Source organism: Mizuhopecten yessoensis, unplaced genomic scaffold, assembly GCF_002113885.1.
Source record: "Mizuhopecten yessoensis strain PY_sf001 unplaced genomic scaffold, ASM211388v2 scaffold8143, whole genome shotgun sequence".
NCBI lineage: Eukaryota > Metazoa > Mollusca > Bivalvia > Pectinida > Pectinidae > Mizuhopecten > Mizuhopecten yessoensis.
In genome coordinates, this window is record NW_018407400.1 from 107,360 (window position 1) to 127,006 (window position 19,647).

The 19,647-nt window shown below is 35.1% G+C and overlaps 1 long non-coding RNA gene across 2 annotated transcripts in view; it reads left to right on the top strand.

Annotated features, from left to right (window-relative positions):
* LOC110455137 overlaps positions 1-19,647 on the top strand; it is a 39,106-nt gene that overhangs the window by 6,438 nt on the left and 13,021 nt on the right. For both annotated transcript variants that reach the window (XR_002463422.1, XR_002463423.1), the window contains exon 2: positions 1,431-1,531. This is a non-coding gene — a long non-coding RNA (uncharacterized LOC110455137). The remainder of the gene's footprint in view (positions 1-1,430; positions 1,532-19,647) is intronic.

Here is a 19,647-nt window from a genome sequence, read left to right on the forward strand (position 1 = left end):
CTTCCACGGTGCTCAAAACAACTTTATAAAACAAAAAGCACTTACACATAAATGTAAAAATAGCAAAAACTAAGTATCCTCTCCCAGCCAACCCCTCTTCCCAATCACCCCCAAACACCTCTCCGGTCCATACAACTAGCACGCTATACAGCCCTTACATCTATCATCACATTTCTTTCATACCCATCACTTCTTTCAATCTCCAACCCCTCCAGCCCCATCAATGTTATAACCAAACTATAACTCTAACCTCGCCTCCCCCCCCACCATTATTCTTTTATCCCATACTAATAATCACGCTATACACTAAAAATAATAAATGTCGGAACGATGAACAGAATTAAGTGAACGACAAGTCGAGGCTTTTTAGAAAGATGAGATTGGTACAAGTTCAGTCAGGTATATTCTCAGTGACGAATGAAGAGAGGAGTACATTGAACGGACAACAAAAAAACCCAGCACATGCATGACTCTAACCACTAACATACAGTCCGTCGGATGGGACTATAAATGGTAGCCCATGTGAGAAGTGTCCAATCTCGCACGGAAAAAATCCCTCTGGGTTTTTCGAAAAAGAGTAGGCGCGTAAACGTCGACACAGAGGATAGCAAAAGCGTTATTCAAAATTTTAGGCCGATAGAACTAGGGTCTCGTTATTAAGACATTTAGAAGGACTTCAAACTTTTATATACAAACCAAATTCATAGGCAGGGGCTGGTGTGGCTGGCGGCGGCACAGTACCTCACTTCCGGTCCAGACTTGGTAATGCTGTACGATGAGTATATGTTAAGGCATTATTAGGCATAGGAGCCGTCTTACAAAATTAGACTTATACAGTTAATATATATAGGATAGACGGCCCCTTTTCTAACCTATCCCCCTCTTCTACTCTTTTACTCCATACTTTATCCCTTCTACTCATTTTCCTTTCTGTTCTTCGTCTGCTGGATAACCGAAATACTCGGTAGTGAAGCGGACGTAAAACCTATCAATCAATCAATAGCCTCTCTCTCTCGTTATTCTTTTCTGCCTTCTTGTGTGAAAAATCTTTGTTTGTCTACTCACTTTTACCAGACAAGGGTAACAACGACTACAAAAGGTTCCTCTTCCACAGCGTGTTCTCATTCCAAATTTGTTTTCACTAACACCGTGTTTGGAGAGTGTTTTGATGTGAGTGTTAATCCCGCCCCTACAATCTTGGCACTTGGGAACAGCTTCAATGATAACGAAGTACCAATTTGCAGCGTGATATAAATGTTTCGTAATAGTGTTTTCTTACTTCCAACTTTAGATGATTATGGTATACAAGCATGGGGTTACACTTTACACTGCACTGACTGCGGTAAATGATGCCATTTTTATGCTATGCACAGTTTTTAATTTTCAACTTTATTTGTAAGTATGAAACTATGCGGTTTTTTTGTTGACAGTTACTATCCGGCCAAGGTCAAAACCAACCTGTAGAAGAAAACTTGTGTTCTAACTTGATCTAACACGGAGAAACACCATTACGTTCATGCTCAGCTGATCGGTAAGCTTACAGGAAATAATGATAGTCTTTATTTATACTTGATGACAAATTTGAGTTAACGACTCGTCTTACATTGTTTTTATTTAAGAAATGTTCAGATCCGAACCTTTCTGATTATTTTCTGTGCTGTCATGGTTCTATTCACGTGTTCAATAATGCCGTCAAACTATGGACGAGATGGTATTGTTATGGTGTTTGCAATGCATATGCTCTTGCACAAAAATATGAATTTAAAATCCAGACGCTGGCTTTAATAGGGACACCGAAAAATTAAACTACTATTTTCTAAATTTTTCTCTGTAATAATAGGAGCTTGTTAAACACTTATTTAAACAGCATCTATTTATATAAGTGAACTGCCAAACTCTGCAACATTTACTGCTAAATGGTAGTGGTCCTAGTTTATCTACTGCTAATATTTCCATTGAGGACATGGGACTTGGCAACAGAACCTGGAATGGAAAATTACATTACAATAAGTGTATAGTTTAAAGATAAATGTGTTCTTTTCCCTGACTTCCTTTGGGCACATTGACCTCATAACCTGCACATCATAACCTTCATCTATGTTCCAATCTCTATCATATGATACCAAAGCATTTAGATATGACTATGGACAATGCTTTCTTTACACCCAGATGTCATACTATAATTGTATTCATGATGTATATGAATATGATCGAGCAACAGGCTACGCCTATATCAAATCTCTTCTGCATGTATTTGTATGTAACAGTATATATATGTATATATATCATATTTTACAGTGAAATGAAAAATTGTAACAAGATACACAACTAATATATAAAACATCAATATATTTATGTGCAAGTCAATGGTATAGGGAAGATAACTCAAATTGGTTGTAAAAAAATAAATGTCAGTCGGTGCTGTATCTTTACCTCATCAAGCTAATGAGTCAATATTGCCAATCGTCCTTCACTAGATCTTCCCTGGGAATTCAAGATCCACAAAAGGTGATCCTAAGTTAGTTGACTATAAATATATACATATACTAGTCTTTGGATATTATATATAAGTTATGCCAATCCTGTAGGGTATATTAACATTATCATTATAATATAGTAAAAATATAATTATACAACAACTTGTTTCTACTTTACTAAGCACAATTCAATGTTGATTTATGGGACAAGCATATCATAGTCACACAGTGTACATTTGTAAATAATTAATGGTATTGATACCAGCCAGTAATAGGTTTGGTTTAATTTTGTTTCACATCCTGTTAATAGCTTAGGTCATTTAAGGCGTGCCTCCGTGTATTTTGTGGATGCGTGCATGTGTGTAAGTGTGCTGGAGACGGGGCATGTTGGAGTACTTGCCTCCTTATGATAGCGCGGATCTGATGCCGACTTTAAAGTGCTATTTCTCTGAAATACCATACCCAAGTCATCCAGCATTCCGCCCGGTCACATTATATTAACAGCGGGTGAACTAGTTGTTGCAATTACCCTTAATGCTGAACGTTCAGCAGGGAATAATAACTACCATTGTAAGGGCTTTGATATGTCCAGGCCTGGGGACAGTACCCATCGCCTTCCTCACCTAGGCGAACGCTCAACATTGAAGCCAAACGTGAGGTATTGACACGCAAGGCACTAGGAAATATAAGGTAGTTAGAATTAGAGAGAAATATTAATATCCCAACTTTTGCAGCAGCATATTTATTTGGTCGCTTTTATGTCCTCAAATAGAGGGCACAAAAGCAAATCTTCAATTCTTTAGGGGTTTCCCATTAGTCGCCTCTTACGATACTTTGTGCGATCCCCGACCTGCAGGGATGCAGCCAGTAATAGATCACTAGGCATTTTATATGTTAGATGTTCTTTTACCTGGAAAGTTCATATTTACAATATTGGTGCATTATAATTTTTGTGAAGAAATTCATGTATATACAAACCCTTTTTTCAGCTTGCGATAAAGGTTGAAACACTTTCTAGGATACTTTGATTAGTTTCATGGTCACATTGCTTACAACCATTTAGTATAGTATGGAGTGTATAGTGCGAGTAATTATCACCGAATATAAATATTTAACTGTGATTTTTGTATCTGTCACATACAAAGTAATGATGAATTGTTTCTTGCATTAACATGCAGCATGTTTTAATAGATGGTCATTATAGGGATCAAAATTTTAGTTGCTAGCATTTCTAATTTGACATAGTATAATAACGATTTTTCTTTCCCGACTGATTGAGTATCATTAAGTTACTAGTTTTGTTAATTAGTTGCTTAAATTTGGAATGAGATGAGTATTTAATTTATTTTCGTCTAATTGATTATAAAGTTGAAAAGTTGAGGAAAAGTAATTATTAGTAGCTCTCAGTTCTACATATTAGGGATCAAGAACTTTACTTAATCTTAGATAATATCTCACATTTGTTAAATTATTTAAAATAGGATCAACAATATCATTAAGGTACTTTGATGATGTATTATGCAATACTTTATGCATTAAAATTAGTTTAATTTTTCCCTCCTATCATCAAAGATTTTTCATCACAATTATTTATATAATTTATGGTGTCGTGTAACTCTACAAAGCCTTGTCACTACTCGAGCAGCATCTTGTTGGACTAATTCTTTTAATATTTTTGATTTCTCACAGCATTTATCCCAAACTACATAAGCATATTCTAAAATTGGTCTATGAATGATATATATACACAGTGTTAAGTGTACTTCTATCAAGGGAGGTTTTAAGGCTTCTTGATATATCAATTCTTTCATATGCTGTATCATAAATATTTTTGATATGTTGACCCAATTTACCATCTTCATTAAAAGTAAGACCTTAAGTGTGAAGATCATAGTTGTAGTTTTGGATGCATTAAATTTCATATTCCAAGAACATATATTCTGCAAGCCATAAGTGAGATTTTGTGCTGCCTGAATAGGATTATCAACAATAATATAGAGGGAGGTGACATCTACGACAAAATTAATGTTACTTTGATCTTTATTAGTGATATCATTTATAAAGAGAAGAAAGAGAAATGGACCAAGGACAGACCTCTGATTTAAAAATTGACTGGTGTCCTGTAATAACTCTTTGTTTTTCTCGGATAGATAGTTCTAGAACTATGCCAGTAACTTTCCTTCAATTCAATAAGTTTATATTACCCCGTCATGTCAAGCCCTATCAATAGTCTTACTAATGCATGACAGAGGACAGATATTACTTCTTTACCTTTATCTAAACTATTTATAGTAGTGTGATATATAGATAATAACTGATTCACAGTTGAGTCACCAGGCAGGAAGCCTAACTAGTACTCAGTAATAGTTTCAGATGCTACAAGCTCTGAAGATAATTTGAAGTGTGTACAGGAAGATGACTTTTCGGAATACTTTTACTGAAGCAGGATGCAATTGAGATTGACCTATAACTACTTAACTACTGACGCCATTGTGAGACCCTTTACCCTAATATATGGCATTAACATTAGCAAGTTTCCATGATGCTGGACTATGTCCAAATTCCATCGTTTTAAATAGTCATGTTAGTGGATATGATATTGAGTTATTGATATTGATTTTGGTGTTAGTTTTTCACTTACTTTAGGTTCTATTCCATCAGGCCCTGCTGGTTTCTTATCATTTGATAGATTTAATTGGTCGATACCATCTTGTTCAGATATATTTACTATTTTTCTAATTGAAAAAGATCGATATTTATAGTAGGTGGCAGTAGGTCAAGATTAGGAGAGGATGTTACTAATAAGGTAAAGTAATCATTTAGTGTTTTCGCTCTATCTGTAGGATGTTTGAGAAATTCACCACTATGATAAAGAGCAAGAATATGTGTTGATTTATTATTAAAATTTTATAAATACTTTAATATTTTCGATGGCTTAGATGGGGGTAAGGGTTTATCACTCAGTGATCTTTGTATTTTTTTCCAGATTGTCTTTTTCGTTTTCCTTTTGGTTTTAATAGTTTCATTTCTAATGTTTATTTATTCCGGTGGTCTTTACCCTTAGTTAATTTTGCTTTCTGTAGATCCTATTTTTTGTCTTAGTTTTAATAACTATTATTTATTTATTAATATTGTTTTTAAGTATTTGGTTAAATTCTTATTTCGTGAGTCAATATCTTTCACTGATCTTTCCATTTTGTCAAAACCAGCATTATCATTGCGCGACCTTGTCACAAAAATGTATACAGTAGTGTCTGTCAATAATGTTGTAACGCTCTCGAAATGTATCGTAAAAGGTTAAATAAAGGTCAACGTGAACGCTAAGGTTACCATGATATTCATTGCATCTTTGTAACTAACGATGATGATAAAGCAATGAAGCATTCAATTGCTGATAACTCTGAAGGGTTATTTGCACCACTTTCAAAATTAAAAAAAATAAAAAAGGGTCGAATTGACTGAAATTTCAAAATCTACTTCTCAAGACCCAGATTTGGTAGAATCAAATACTCTTCATAGATGGAAGGGTCTTAAGGTACTTAACCGCAATTGTGTATTTCATGACCCTGGGGTCTCACGTTTCCCCCTGGGGAAGAGGGTAAACTTTACTATAGTTAATATAGGGAAACCACATTTTGGACCAACATTTGTTTAATTTCCATTGGAAGTAATTCATTTTGGGTTAGCATTATCAGTATTCGATAGCAGTTTGATTGTATACACATATCAGCCCTGATTGACACACAGGGCTGATGGGTGGTGCCAAAAAGGGTCGAATTGACTGAAATTTCAAAATCTTCTTCACAAGACCCAGATATGGTAGAACCAAATACTCTTCATAGATGGAAGGGTCTTAAGGTGCTTTACCAAGATTGTGAATTTCATGACCCTGGGGTCTCAAGTTTCCCCCTGGGAAGGGGGTAAACTTTACTATAGTTAATATAGGGAAATCACATTTTGAACCAACATTTGTTTAATTTCTATTGGAAGTTATCTAATTTGGGTTAGCATTATCAGTATTTGGATAGCAGTTTGATTGTATGCACATGTCAGCGCTGACTGACCCCGAGGGGCTGATGGGATGGGCAAAAAAGAGTCGAATTGACTGAAATTTCAAAAATCTTCTTCACAAGACCAAGATATGATAGAATCAAATACTCTTCATAGATGGAAGGGTCTTAAGGTGCTTTACCAAGATTGTGAATTTCATGACCCTGGGGTCTCAAGTTTCCCCCTGGGAAGGGGGTAAACTTTACTATAGTTAATATAGGGAAATCACATTTTGAACCAACATTTGTTTAATTTCTATTGGAAGTTATCTAATTTGGGTTAGCATTATCAGTATTTGGATAGCAGTTTGATTGTTTGCACATATCATCCCTGACTGACCCCGAGGGGCTGATGGGATGGGCAAAAAAGAGTCGAATTGACTGAAATTTCAAAATTCTTCTTCACAAGACCCAGATTTGGTAGAATCAAATACTCTTCATAGATGGAAGGGTCTTAAGGTGCTTTACCAAGATTGTGAATTTCATGACCCTAGGGTCTCACGTTTCCCCTGGGAAGGGGGTAAAGTTTACTAATTTCCATTGGAAGTAATTCAATTTGGATTAGCATTATCAATATTGGATAGCCGTTTGATTGTATGCACATATCAGCCTTGACTGACCACTAGGGGCTGATGGGATGGGCAAAAAAGAGTCGAATTGACTGAAATTTCAAAAATCTTCTTCTCAAGACCTAGATATTGTAGAATCAATTACTCTTCATAGATGGAAGGGTCTTAAGGTGCTTTACCAAGATTGTTAATTTCATTACCCTGGGGTCTCACGTTTCCCCTGGGAAGGGGGTAAACTTTACTATATTTAATATAGGGACTTTACTATATTTAATATAGGGAAGTAACATTTTGAACCAACATTTGTTTAATTTCCATTGAAAGTAATTCAATTTGCGTTAGCATTATCAGTATTGGATAGCAGTTTGATTGCATAAACATGTCAGCCCTGACTGACCCCAGGGGCTGATGGGTGGGGTCAAAAAAGATTCGAATTGACCGAAATTTGAAAATCTTCTTCACAGGATCAAGATATAGTAGAATCAAAAACTCTACATAGATGGAAGGGTCTTAACGTGCTTTACCAAGATTGTGAATTTCATGACCCTTGGGTCTCACGTTTCCCCATGAGAAGGGGGTAAACTTTACTATATTTAATATAGGGAAATCACATTTTGAACCAACATTTGTTTAATTTCCATTGGAAGTAATTCAATTTGGGTTAGCATTATCAGTATTTGGATAGCAGTTTGATTGTATGCACATATCAGCGCTGACTGACCGCTAGGGGCTGATGGGATGGGCAAAAAAGAGTCGAATTGACTGAAATTTCAAAAATCTTCTTCTCAAGACCTAGATATTGTAGAATCAATTACTCTTCTTATATGAAAGGGTCTTAAGGTGCCTTACAAAGATTGTTAATTTCATGACTCTTTGGTCTCACGTTTCCCCCTGGGAAGGGGGTAAACTTTACTATAGTTAATATAGGGAAATCACATTTTGGACCAACATTTGTTTAATTTCCATTGGAAGTAATTCAATTTGGGTTAGCATTATCAGTATTGGATAGCAGTTTGATTGCATACACATATCAGCCCTGACTGACCCAGGGGCTGATGGGTGGGGCCAAAAAAGGTTCCAATTGACCGAAATTTCAAAATCTTCTTCACAAGACCCAGATATAGTAGAATCAAAAACTCTTCATAGATGGAAGGGTCTTAAGGTGCTTTACCAAGATTGTGAATTTCATGACCCTTGGGTCTCACGTTTCCCCCTTGGAAGGGGTAAACTTTACTATAGTTAATATAGGGAAATCACATTTTGAACCAACATTTGTTTAATTTCCATTGGAAGTAATTCAATTTGGGTTAGCATTATCAGTATTTGGATAGCAGTTTGATTGTATGCACATATCAGCGCTGACTGACCCCTAGGGGCTGATGGGATGGGCAAAAAAGAGTCGAATTGACTGAAATTTCAAAAATCTTCTTCACAAGACCAAGATATGGTAGAATCAAATACTCTTCATAGATGGAAGGGTCTTAAGGTGCTTTACCAAGATTGTGAATTTCGTGACCCTGGGGTCTCACGTTTCCCCTGGGAAGGGGGTAAACTTTACTAATTTCTATTGGAAGTAATTCAATTTGGATTAGCATTATCAATATTGGATAGCCGTTTGATTGTATGCACATATCAGCCCTGACTGACCACTAGGGGCTGATGGGATGGGCAAAAAAGAGTCGAATTGACTGAAATTTTTAAAAATCTTCTTCTCAAGACCAAGATATGGTAGAATCAAAAACTCTTCATAGATAGAAGGGTCTTAAGGTGCTTTGCACAGATTGTTAATTTCATGACCCTTTGTTCTCACGTTTCCCCCTGGGAAGGGGGTAAACTTTACTATATTTAATATAGGGAAATCACATTTTGAACCAACATTTGTTTAATTTCCATTGGAAGTAATTCAATTTGGGTTAGCATTATCAGTATTTAGATAGTAGTTTGATTGTATGCACATATCAGCGCTGACTGACCCCTAGGGGCTGATGGGATGGGCAGAAAAGAGTCGAATTGACTGAAATTTCAAAAATCTTCTTCTCAAGACCTAGATATTGTAGAATCAAAAACTCTTCTTAGATGGAAGGGTCTTAAGGTGCCTTACAAAGATTGTTAATTTCATGACCCTTGGGTCTCACGTTTCCCCCTGGGAAGGGGGTAAACTTTACTATATTTAATATAGGGAAATAACATTTTGAACCAACATTTGTTTAATTTCCATTGGAAGTAATTCAATTTGCGTTAGCATTATCAGTATTGGATAGCAGTTTGATTGCATACACATATCAGCCCTGACTGACCCAGGGGCTGATGGGTGGGGCCAAAAAAGATTCCAATTGACCGAAATTTCAAAATCTTCTTTACAAGACCCAGATATAGTAGAATCAAAAACTCTTCATAGATGGAAGGGTCTTAAGGTGCTTTACCAAGATTGTGAATTTCATGACCCTTGGGTCTCACGTTTCCCCCTGGGAAGGGGGTAAACTTTACTATAGTTAATATAGGGAAATCACATTTTGAACCAACATTTGTTTAATTTCCATTGGAAGTAATTCAATTTGGGTTAGCATTATCAGTATTGGATAGCAGTTTGATTGCATACACATATCAGCCCTGACTGACCCAGGGGCTGATGGGTGGGGCCAAAAAAGATTCCAATTGACCGAAATTTCAAAATCTTCTTCACAAGACCCAGATATAGTAGAATCAAAAACTCTTCATAGATGGAAGGGTCTTAAGGTGCTTTACCAAGATTGTGAATTTCATGACCCTTGGGTCTCACGTTTCCCCCTGGGAAGGGGGTAAACTTTATTATAGTTAATATAGGGAAATCACATTTTGAACCAACATTTGTTTAATTTCCATTGGAAGTATTTCAATTTGGGTTAGCATTATCAGTATTTGGATAGCAGTTTGATTGTATGCACATATCAGCGCTGACTGACCCCTAGGGGCTGATGGGATGGGCAAAAAAGAGTCGAATTGACTGATATTTCAAAATCTTCTTCACAAGACCCAGATATGGTAGAATCAAATACTCTTCATAGATGGAAGGGCCTTAAGGTGCTTTACCAAGATTGTGAATTTCATGACCCTGGGGTGTCACTTTTCCCCTGGGAAGGGGGTAAACTTTACTAATTTCCATTGGAAGTAATTCAATTTGGATTAGCATTATTAATATTGGATAGCCGTTTGATTGTATGCACATATCAGCCCTGACTGACCACTAGGGGCTGATGGGATGGGCAAAAAAGAGTCGAATTGACTGAAATTTCAAAAATCTTCTTCTCAAGACCTAGATATTGTAGAATCAATTACTCTTCTTAGATGGAAGGGTCTTAAGGTGCCTTACAAAGATTGTTAATTTCATGACTCTTTGGTCTCACGTTTCCCCCTGGGAAGGGGGTAAACTTTACTATAGTTAATATAGGGAAATCACATTTTGGACCAACATTTGTTTAATTTCCATTGGAAGTAATTCAATTTGGGTTAGCATTATCAGTATTGGATAGCAGTTTGATTGCATACACATATCAGCCCTGACTGACCCCGGGGCTGATGGGTGGGGCCAAAAAAGATTCCAATTGACCGAAATTTCAAAATCTTCTTCACAAGATCAAGATATAGTAGAATCAATTACTCTTCATAGATGGAAGGGTCTGCAGGTGCTTTACCAAGATTGTGAATTTCATGACCCTGGGGTGTCACGTTTCCCCTGAGAAGGGGGTAAACTTTACTAATTTCCATTGGAAGTAATTCCATTTGGATTAGCATTATCAATATTGGATAGCCGTTTGATTGTATGCACATATCAGCCCAGACTGACCTCTAGGGGCTGATGGGATGGGCAAAAAAGAGTTGAATTGACTGAAATTTCAAAAATCTTCTTCACAAGCCCAAGATATGGTAGAATCAAATACTCTTCATAGATGGAAGGGTCTTAAGGTGCTTTACCAAGATTGTGAATTTCATGACCCTGGGGTGTCACGTTTCCCCTGAGAAGGGGGTAAACTTTACTAATTTCCATTGGAAGTAATTCAATTTGGATTAGCATTATCAATATTGGATAGCCGTTTGATTGTATGCACATATCAGCCCTGACTGACCTCTAGGGGCTGATGGGATGGGCAAAAAAGAGTTGAATTGACTGAAATTTCAAAAATCTTCTTCACAAGCCCAAGATATGGTAGAATCAAATACTCTTCATAGATGGAAGGGTCTTAAGTTGCTTTATCAAGATTGTGAATTTCATTACCCTGGGGTCTCACGTTTCCCCGGGGAAGGGGGTAAACTTTTCTATAGTTAATAGATGGAAATCACATTTTGAACCAACATTTGTTTAATTTCCATTGGAAGTATTTCAATTTGGGTTAGCATTATCAGTATTTGGATAGCAGTTTGATTGTTTGCACATATCAGCGCTGACTGACCCCTAGGGGCTGATGGGATGGGCAAAAAAGAGTCGAATTGACTGATATTTCAAAATCTTCTTCACAAGACCCAGATATGGTAGAATCAAATACTCTTCATAGATGGAAGGGTCTTAAGGTGCATTACCAAGATTGTGAATTTCATGACCCTGGGGTGTCACGTTTCCCGTGGGAAGGGGGTAAACTTTACTAATTTCCATTGGAAGTAATTCAATTTGGATTAGCATTATTAATGTTGGATAGCCGTTTGATTGTATGCACATATCAGCCCTGACTGACCACTAGGGGCTGATGGGATGGGCAAAAAAGAGTCGAATTGACTGAAATTTCAAAAATCTTCTTCTCAAGACCTAGATATTGTAGAAACAATTACTCTTCTTAGATGGAAGGGTCTTAAGGTGCCTTACAAAGATTGTTAATTTCATGACTGGTGGTGTCATCGACGACAACACTAATGTTACTTTTATCTTTATTAGTTATATCATTTATAAAAAGGGGAAAGAGAAATGGACCAAAGACAGACCCCTGAGGGACTCCTGCACTGATACATTTAAAAGTTGACTGGTGTCCTTCTGTAATAACCCTTTGTTTTTTTCGGATAGGTCGTTCTTGAACTATGCCAGTAATTTTCCATTAATTCAATAAGTTTATAATTTATTTATTACACCGTCTTGTCAAACCCTATCAATAGTCTTACTAACATGACAGAGGACAAATCTTACCTATTTACCTTTATCTAAACTATTTATAATAGTGAGATATATAGATAATAACTGACTCACAGTTGAGTCACGAGGCAGGAAGACTGAATAGTGCTCAGTTATAGTTTCAGGTACTCAAATATATTGTTTTGTAATACTTTTACTGCAGCAGGATGCAATTGAGATGGGCCTTTAATTACTGACGTCATTTTACCCTTATATATAGCTTTAACATTTTCAAGTTTCCATGATGCTGTGATATGTCCAAGCTCCATGGTTTTGTTAAATAGTAATGTTAGTGGATGTGATATTGAGTTATTGATATTGGTGTCAGGTTTTTCACTTACTTTAGGACATGAATTCAATCAGGCCATGCTGGTTTCTTATCATTTAGTAGATTTTGTTGGTCGATTACGTCTTGTTCAATTATTTTTTTCTAATTGAAAAAGATATATATTTATAGTAAGTAGCAGTGGGTCAAGATAAGTAGAGGACGTTGATAATAAGGTTAAGTAATCATTTAGTGTACTACCTTTATCTGTAGGATGTTTGAGAGATACACAACTAAATAGAAAGAATGTTTGTTAATTTATTATTAAAATTTGATAAAAACTTTGCTATTTTCGATCGCTTATCACTCAGTGATCTTTGTATTGTTTTCCAGATTGTATTTTTCGTTTTCCTTTTTGTTTCAATAGTTTCATTTCTAATATTTCTATATTTACTCCGGTGGCCCTGACTCTTAGTTAATTTTGCTTTTCTGTGGATCCTATTTTTTGTCTTAGTTTTAATAAGTTTTATTTATTTGTTAATATAGTTGGTGAGTATTTTGTTAAACTCTTATGTCGTGAGTTTTTCGTTAAGTCAATATCTTTTACTGATCTATTAATTTTGTCAAAATCAGCATAACCATTACGTCCTTGTCTGAATGAATACAGTAGTGTTTGTCAATACTATTGTAAAGTTCTCAAAATGTATCATAAAAGGTTGAATCAAAAGGTTAAATTAAGGTCAATGTGAACGTTAAGGTACCATGATATTTATTGCATCTTTGCAACTAACGATTATGATAAAACAAGCATTCAATAGCATTTTAAAGGGTTTATTTGCACCACTTTCAAAACCAAGACGGATGTGCACACAAATCTTTAGCGTCTAATGCATTTCACCAAAATCAATTGTTCGTTTGGTAATTGACTTCCGAGATGAATAATACTTAATTTCAAGGCCAATACATTCCTATTTAAGTGGCAAAAATGTTCCTTTTTGACACAGACAATATTAATTGTTAATAAATATGTATCAATGTATGTGAGATATTTTCTTTAAAAATGAAAAATAATACATATACATCTAAATACTTGTGCAGTGTTTTGATAAGGATTAACTACAATGTAACCATTATATTCTAAAAGATCATCTGGAAAAATAACCAATGAAACATTAACATATTAATGCAGCAATTATCTGTGATTCGGAGTTATAAAAAAATCTGGAAAAATATGACCTATCAATACAAATAAATCGGTAAAATAGAGGTCGTTATTTAGAGAAAATCAAACATTCATTAGCCGATAACTCAAAAAAGGTGAACGATTATATTGAGCATCAAACATTATGGTGTCGGTGCAATAGCGATCAGTGTATTTGTAAATGGAAATCATTGGAACACACATTAATCTCAAGGGCAATAACTTCCTTATAGTGACTGTAATTTAACATCTTTTCACAATATCAAATGATTAAAGGTGACTCCACAATAAATTATCATTATTATTATTTCAATTGGATTTTAACGACCCATCAACACCGAAAAGATCATTAGGGTCAATAAAAAGTAGATAAACATGTTAAAGGATATGAATCAAACGAACGTAAAGGTAAAAGACAAGTTTCAACATGGAAAGTGAAAATGGCTATGGTGGCTTTTTGAACAAACAGTTTTAGGGAGTTTAGAATTGTAGAGATATTTACTTTTACGAAAAGAGCTCCTTACACATGCACCATTATTTTGCGTAATGACATTTTCAAATGTTCGCAAATATTATCTACATGGAAAATCACATTGTTGACTATTGTTTCCTTTTCAGTTTTAAAATGAAAACAATAAGGATAGTAACAACGACCTATTTTGAACAGATATGAATTAGTAATTAAAAAAGTATAAGTTTGAACGAACAGTTTTAGGGAGGTTAGAATTGTAGAGATATTTACTGTTACGAAAAGAGTTCCTTACAAATATAGTCTAGTAGTGAATGCAAGCATGCATCATTGTCTTGCCTAATGACATTTTTAAATGTACGAAAATATTATCTACATGGAAAAACATGTTGTTGACTTTTGTTTTATTTTCAGTTTTAAAATGAAAACAATAAGAATAGTAACAAAGGCCTATTTTGAACAGATATGAATTAGTAGTTAAGAAAATATGATTATTAATTCTGAAGTGAAGGCATTGCAATTTTGTATTTCGGGTATTGTTTAAAGGAGTTGTAAATAATTGTCTCCATATTTCTTCATAAAAAAAAAGAACATCCCATTTCTTCCATCCAAAGGGGATTAGCTCAACTTATTTTGGTATAAATCTTTTATTCCCTTTTTGCTTTCTATTTCATAATATAGTTAAAGGTACCTCGGTATGTAAGCACATCTGTTTTGAATTAAACATTCTCTGTAAATTCTTGTTAATTGTTTAACGACCATTCTCATGTTTTTCAAATAAGTCATAAAATATTATTACTCCTTTTCTATACCAATTCATGAAAAAATAAAAACTCCTTTTTACTATCTTAACCGAATTGTTGTGCCAAATTGGTATTTTGAAAATACTTCCCTTTTTATAACCGAAATGTTCAACAATTTTAGTTTACTTACTCCAACTTTATATCAGATATCTGTGTTTCCATTTTCCCTCTAATGACTATTTTTTTCATCATAAATCACTTTTATATGTTTATTTTTATTTTTTCAATGACGATCCTACCTTCCGTTCCGTTAGAGCTAATAACATGTTATTTGGACGAGTATTGTATGACAAAGTATGAATGTATGTGTCTATATGTTCATATTGTGTCGTGTTCACCTCATGCAAAAATGTAATAAATACGTAGAACAATAAATCACAAATAAATAAATACGTGAATATTTTAAAAACTGACTAACTAAATCGCTAGGGAATTTCCTTTTTTCTATTAATAGTACTAATGTTTTATACGAAACTGTTTCATCTTGAAACAAAGTATATCGAAATTGCACATGATCATGTGTAAAAACCATTGTATTAAATACATATTTTATATCTATCAGTGAACAAAACCAAATGCAACTTATATTTTAGAGTACTATCATCGTACGAAACTAGTACTACATATAACAAAATGGCCGATCAACTGATTCTGGTAACTATTCTAGTAAATTCCTGTTGATTTTGAAGGGAATCGTAAATTAGAAGAAGAGACATGTGAATTAATAATATTTTAACTATACATAGTGAAATCCTATGCACTTGAGTGATGTCCAATATAAAGCTGGGGTCCACTCCGGAGCTAAAATTATCCATTTATCTGCCTCCATGTAGATCATTGCCAAATTCATCAATTATTGTTCTTGTAGTATTTTTTACACCGTACATAGTCACTAACAGATGTCTCGATCAAATATGACAGAGAAGATACTGATGATCCTGTAAAAAGACGTACAGCAAGTATTTTATATTATTTGCTAACAAGACGATCTCCTTGTTCACAAACCAAAAATTAAAGAAAAGTATGTCTATGTATTTTTTGTTTTGAAGGCGAAATGTCATGAATGTGAGACATTAGTATTTTTTTCCCATTTTGTCTTTTTCTTTTGTGGATGAAGGAATTACATTGTAAAATTGGGATACCTGCCCAATCCAAAGGGACTAGGGTGGGGCCCCAAAGGGACTATTTACCAATATTCTAACATTCATATTTTTTGATGACATAGCAAGAATTGTATTTCACTTAGTTTACATGCTGATTTCCACATCACATCTAAACAATAAAATAAAGGTACTGGTACCTATAATATTACTCAGGTGACTGCTAAGGCCTTTGGGCCTCTTGTTACATACTCTGGTATGTCCCGGCCAGGTGACAGAAACAAAGGGGCCTATTCTAATAGTCTTTTGTCCGTCGTCGTCCCTCCATAAATAATTTACATTTTCGACTTTTCACAAACCCCTGAACCAATTACATGACATTTTGCAGAAACCTTCAATGGCCATAGATGCACCATACTTGTGAATAATATCGTCCCCGCCCCCAGGGGCTCTGAGGGGCGGGACAAAAAATGTTAACAATATTCTTCTTAAGACTAAGTTTTGCTGGAAACAAATACTATTCCTAGAGGCAAGGGTCTTGATGTGCTTTATCAAAATTGTGGATTTCATTACCCCCGGGTTACACGTTTGCCCCTTGGAAGGGGGTTGACATTTTTTATAGGTTATATAGGAAAAAGATACTTTTGGATATTTTTTGTTCATTTTCATTTGGAAATAGTTCAAACATGATTTAAATCTTTACCCTGTGATCACAGTTTCACATTACCAAATTTTGAGCCTGGCCCATTTAAAGACTGAGAGCGGGGTTTTAAGGGGTCAGATTGATATGAATTTTAACAATCCACTTCTTCAGACCCAGTTATGCTGGAAACAAATGCTTTTTATGCATGGAAGGGTCTTGGGGTGCTTTGTGAAAACTGTGAATTTCGCTACTTTCGGGCTTTACGATTGCCCCTGGGGAGTGGGTAAAGTTTACTGTAGTTTTTATAGAAAAATGAAACTTTTAGGTATACTTTGTTCATTTTCTATGAGGAAAAATTCAAACTTGATTGGAATTATAACTCTGAGATGACAGTTTGATGCTAAGAAAAATTTGAGTCTGGCCCACCCCCAGTAGCTGAGGAGCGAGGCCCAAAATGCGTCAAATTGGCTTGAATTTCACCAATCTTCTCCACACTCGGATACATTGAAAAAAATATACTTTTCATTATTAGAAGGTCTTCGGGTGCTTTGTCAAAATTGTGAATTTCATAACCCCCAGGCTTCGAGTTTAAAGAGCATATAGGAAAATGATACTTAATTGGAAGTAAACCTTATTGGAATTATAACCCGAAGATCTCAGTTTGTTACTATGAAACACAGGAGCTGAGGGGCAGGTCCCAAAGTTGTCAAATTGGCTTAAATTTCAACATTTTTACTCAGACCCAGATATGCTTGAAACTTATACTCTTTATAAATAAATGAAAAGGTTTAGGTGGTTTATCAAAACTTAAAATTTCATTACTCCCCGTAATTCATCGGAGTGTTAACATTTCTTTGACCCAGACATGCTATAATCAAATACTCTCCAGTCTTAAAATCTGCATGCTAGACATTGGATAAGGTAGTGTTAGTCATATTATAAAATCAAAATATTAGAACTCATGTGACCGTTTAGGCCCATGGGCCTCTTGTAATTATTTACTTCAACTTTCGCTATAGGGACTCACCCCTCTACATCATAAAGCAACCCCCCCTTTTGTACAAATTCGACTTCCCTTTGCCAAAGGATGCTCTCGACCAAATTTGGTAAGAGTCTGTTCAATGGTACAGAAGAACTTACACCTCGAATTTCCCTATTCGGCCCTGCCCCTCTGCACCCAGAGGGGCCGCACCCTCCGTTTATGCAAAATTGAGTCCCCTTTGCCCAAGGATGCTGCAGGCAAATTTACATAAAATCCCTCAAGTTACAGAAAAAGGGAGATTTTAAAGACTTAAACTTCAAACTCCCCTATTGGGGCCCGCCCTCAACCGGGGTCTACGTCCGCCGATTATACAAAATTGAGTTCCCTTGCCCCAAAATTGCTCCAGAAACAATCAGGATGAAATATCTTAATCCCTATGGTAGTAGGTAGTATTCCGAGTACTTTGGATGTTCCAACTTTCGTTTTAGGTAAACATTACAATGCGCCGTGTTGCCTATCCTGCAGTAAAGTTATGCCATATATTTATTTCATTTAATAAAATCCACCAATCTATTTGAATTACTCGTAAAATCGCGACTCGCTTTTTTTTTTTTTTTTTTTTTACCGGGGAGGAGTTTTTAGCTATTGTTTAGTAATCAATGGTTATTAACCAATGACATGTCAGTTTACATTCCGTCCTGGTATAAGCTTTGCAAACATGGCCGCTTCCTCTAGAACTATCATGGTATGATTGTTTTCGTTATCTTGTAGGATGTTTTCGGAGAAATTCAGGTTGATTTTACATTGTTTAACTTTGTATCAATGATAAGTCTTGGTTTGGTCTACACTTCGTATGTCACTAACGATCGTACGCCTGACTTTAAGGATTCTGAATTCATGTTATGCTTCAATGACTCTGTCTTTTCTCTAAATCAAACACAAACGAATTGTTTCATCAAAAATTGCTACATTCATTTTATTTCAATATATTCCATTGACAAGCTGGCAATTATCAAAGGGACTGGGCAAAAGGCACAGCCTATGTTATCCCCCCCCCCGCCCCTCTTCATATAAATTATATATAGGTGGCAGTAAATGTTTATATTATTATATCATAATTGTCAATTCAAGACGTCAATGTATCTAAGGCTTATTAATGATCATTTTGAATGTGAATTTTATTTTAAATGAAAATTACAATCATCTGTTATTGTTTGAGATGCTTGTAGCAAATCATCAAGAACTATCACATATAATGAAGTATCATATGCAATAATTTAACTACTTAGAGGAGAAATAAAAAAGGACCGAGCACTTAACCTTGTGGGATATCAGCATTTGCCTATTTGTATAAGGAAAATAAACTTTCATTAACAACCCTTCGAAGAAGTTTGCCTCATATACATATTCTCACATGCCAGCCTCTATTAAAGGCCTAATTCACATCACAAAATACAAATATTAAATCTTTACCCGTATCTTAGATTTGCATACAATGTATTGTTATTGGCCCTATTAACCCCTATGTGTTGTTAAGAATTGAATAGTAATGATAACCTCCATTTGCAAAACAGTCATTTTGTTGTAAAGAAATTGTTTAATCTTTTGTTTAAGTTAAGATTAATCTAAGATCTGCATTGGAATCGAAAATGGTGTGATTATCGTGTCATGTAAAGAATGCATGTTTCATTTATATCTGAGTGCTGATTATACAAACATTAATTATGTCACTATTACCCAGATGAAAGCGTAATGAAAAATATATAATGAACGTTCACATAATCTTATCCTTTGATAAGGTTAGGAAAAATCTATTTCTGCAATATTTTGGTATCGCTGTGGGTCACATGGCTTATACTTGTATGATTGATGCAGCTTGGGCTATTGAAATGTATGCATATTATAGATGCTGTATTTGACTTGCATTTTACAATTCAGTAACTTTGTTGAGGAGA